The sequence below is a fragment of the Osmia bicornis genome, chromosome 7, assembly GCF_907164935.1.
Source record: "Osmia bicornis bicornis chromosome 7, iOsmBic2.1, whole genome shotgun sequence".
In the NCBI taxonomy this organism is placed as follows: Eukaryota; Metazoa; Arthropoda; class Insecta; order Hymenoptera; family Megachilidae; genus Osmia; species Osmia bicornis.
In genome coordinates, this window is record NC_060222.1 from 11005768 (window position 1) to 11009414 (window position 3647).

A 3647-nucleotide genomic window follows, 5' to 3' on the forward strand; every position below is an offset into this window, starting at 1 on the left:
CATTCGCTTTGTGTCGCTGAACGAACGAGAGTGCAGTGCAACAGGCGTCTTATTCGAATCGCATATTAATTAATATAAATTATTCATATATTTTATTTACTATTATAACTACTAACTACCATTTTTTTCCATTTTTAAATTATATTGATTTTTTTCATATATTAACCACAAATTATTTTTACTTATATTTACTTTTTCATATACATATATTTACATTTATATTCCTAACATACATTTAATTTAATTAGTAATTTTAATTATGAGTTCCTTTAATTTTAAGTTATCTGTGTCGAGGAAACCGATATTTAAAATATCATCGACCAGACAGAGACGCAACATAAGGAATGAGGTAGGATCCAATAGTATTGTCCCTTCGTTGGCTTCTCCTTCTTCTTCTTGTATTGAAGAGATCAATGCCCCTGTTAATCTGGCGGATGTTCCTTCATCCTCAAAAGATTACGCAGATGGTATTGATGCCATCCATGGTGTAGATGTGGATGACAATTCTTCTTCCTCTTCTTCTTCTTTGTCTTCTTCAGTGTTGTGTAGTTCTGAAGCGGTTCCTGAAACTTCATTTCAGGAAAGTTTGGCTTCATATTGTGTGGATAACAATATTAATCATGTTCAGGGTAACAATTTACTTACCCTTCTTCGAACACATAGCTGCTTTAGCCATCTACCCAAGGATATTAGGACTCTCCTGGGTACTCCACGAACTTGTGTTGCAACATATGTTGTAGAACCGGGAGAGTATGTGCATTTTGATGTCGAAGCTGAAATTGTTAAATACATCAGGAATGCTTCTTTTTCACCCGATAGGGAATTGGAATTAGATTTCAGCACAGATGGATGTGCTTTAGATAGAGCAGGAACAATCCATCTATGGCCGATTCAGTATATGATTAGGAACATACCTGATGCAAGGCCAATAGTTGTCGGCATTTATAGAGGATTGTAAAAGCCTAGTGATCCTAATAGGCTTTTCAATATGTTCATCATGAACATTACCCATATGCTTTCCAACGGTGGTGTAGATCTTGATGGTACTAAGATACCAATAAAATTAAGGTGCTTTATTGCTGATGCACCAGCAAGAGCTTTTATCCTTAACCACCGTGGACATACACCCAGCCGGCCCTGTTCCAAATGCAAAGTGTCTGGTACGCACAGCGAAGGTAGATATGTCTTCAATGGCATAAAGCATCTGCTTAGGACTGACAACCAATACTCTCAATGTGTAGATGAGGACCATCATAAAGAAGGTTGCAGTCCCTTATCATTACTACCTTTTGGAATGGTTTCTCAGGTTCCATTTGAATATATGCATTTGGTATGCTTGGGTGTCACGAAAAAAATATTATCTGCATGGATAAGTGGAAAATTTTCACGTTTGTCCAAATTGTCAGGTAGCCATCTTGCTCGTATGTCTGCAAGACTGGACAAACTCAGAGAATTTTGCCCCTCTGAGTTTGGAAGACGCCCAAGATCTCTGGTGTATTATGCCAAGTATAAAGCAACAGAGTTTAGGCAATTTCTTTTATATACAGGGTCGGTTGTGGCATATGGGCTCCTCAATGACAATTTATATACTCATTTCCTTTTCCTTCACACCGGTATTCGAATTTTAGCGTCACAATCTCCGTCGAGTCACTTTTTGAATTTTGCAGAGCTTGCTCTGCAAAAATTTGTTCTTCGTAGTGAAAAGTTGTATGGCCCAAATTTTTGTTCCTATAATGTACATGGTCTTCTGCATTTGACCAATGATGTAAGACGTCTTGGTCCTTTAGATTCTTTTTCTGCTTTCCCGTTTGAAAGGAACATGCGAATTTTTAGAAAGTATTGAAGAAAGCCGGACCTGCCTCTTCAACAATTTGTGAATAGAATGGCGGAGATTCAGGCTCATGGAGCAAATAGGGTGAGGGTCGTTCCGTCTTCTGATATTGAAGTATCTGTGCCACTTGGTTGCGGTACTGATTTCCTCCAGTATCGTAGGATACAATTTAATGGCATGTCGTTCAGTCTTGATGTACGCGATAATTGCTGCATCTTGCGCGACGGTGCCATATGTATTCTGTCCTCCATTGGCGAGCACAGTAATACATTCCGCTTAGGTGTCCAGAAATTCACAGAGGTCGATGATATTTTTGATATCGGCATAAAATCCTCTGCGGTAGGTCTGTATAAATGTCGATATTTGAGCCCCGAATTTAATATTAGTCCATACGATGTTTGTTCAAAGTGTTTCCGAATGCCGTTTCCTGGAGACAACATGGACGACAATGAAGAGGACGAACAAGAAAGAAGAGAATACGCCGTGGCTGTGATGCTACATTCCGACAACATGTAAGATCGATATGTATATATATGTATTTTCCTACTGTTAGCGTTTCGAGTGTTGGCAGTGGGAAGGAATGCGGGCTTGATCGGTCGTGCCCCATCTAGGCTCATACGCATTTTCGGCCGTACTGCCAACTTTTGAAACACGAACAGTATTTATTTGAAATCATTAAATAAATAAATAAATGCAACATGTATTCATCTCTCGGCATCTCTTTCAATATTGCTATTGGTTTTACAGGCTACACTAAAGACGCAGGAAGGAGATGGCGTTTAAATAAGAAATATATCCAGGATAAAGCGGCTTTAATTTTAAGATATGATCCACTAAATGTTTTTGTTATTATAGTATTATTCTTACCATTATCCTATATGACAGGTTTGAAAATTAACTACTTTTTCCGACCAATTTTCAGAAGCTACAACCTACCCTACGAATCAGGGTAAAGCAATGCTGACACAAGCGGTTCTGGTGTATATATAGGTAAGTACGAGGAGTAGGGTTTTTAGTGGGTATACGGAGTCCCACACTACTGGGCTTGTGGGACTTGTGGGAAAATGAAAAGCATTTCAAGCCAAAAAAAAAACCCTAGGAACCAACCCTTGTCAAAATGTTTTATCCTAATCTAACCCTAACCTAACCAACCCTCGTCAAAAAGTTTGGAAACACCTCATTTAAAATTGGACCAAACGACGAGATTTTTTGAGAAGTTCTACACATGAATTTACTAACATATGTACTTTTGTCGTTTTAAAAAATTTCATTATTCATAGTAACTTCTTCATTGCATTAATACTAATTAATTGTATACTTTCTTTTTTCATGTACGGTAACGGAGAGGTTTCAAGAAGAAGCAACTGGATACGCGATGCATACACGAGCACGCTCGCTTCAGCCCAAATGCAGTGGAGAAGAGGAATCACCACAACAAAGAAGAAATAAATAAAATACTAGCAGTCACAATTTTGGAATTCGATTACAAGTAATATAATTTCACATTTCTTGTCTTTGTTTGCAGTACTTACAATCCTGATTTCAAATTTTTGACTGACAGTATACTTCACAGAAATTGTTAATATAAAAATGAACACCGAAATTATAAATATGTATTTTAAATTAATAAATACATTGTGACGGATAACCGCCGGGGGTTTGCCGGCTCAGCCGGTAAGTCCGGGGTTCGGGTGAACGAATGAATAGAGTCGGTTGATAGTGGGTAAAATAATTATATTTCCTTAATGTTAATTAGCTTACAGAGTATACTTAATGCTATGGCCCTGGGGTCCTATCAATCTAAAGATCTTAGTCT

At 37.8% G+C, this 3647-nt stretch overlaps 1 pseudogene; it reads left to right on the forward strand.

Moving 5' to 3' along the window:
- Positions 1 to 259: 259 nt before the first annotated feature.
- Positions 260 to 2347, forward strand: LOC123987960 (annotated as a pseudogene).
- Positions 2348 to 3647: the final 1300 nt, after the last annotated feature.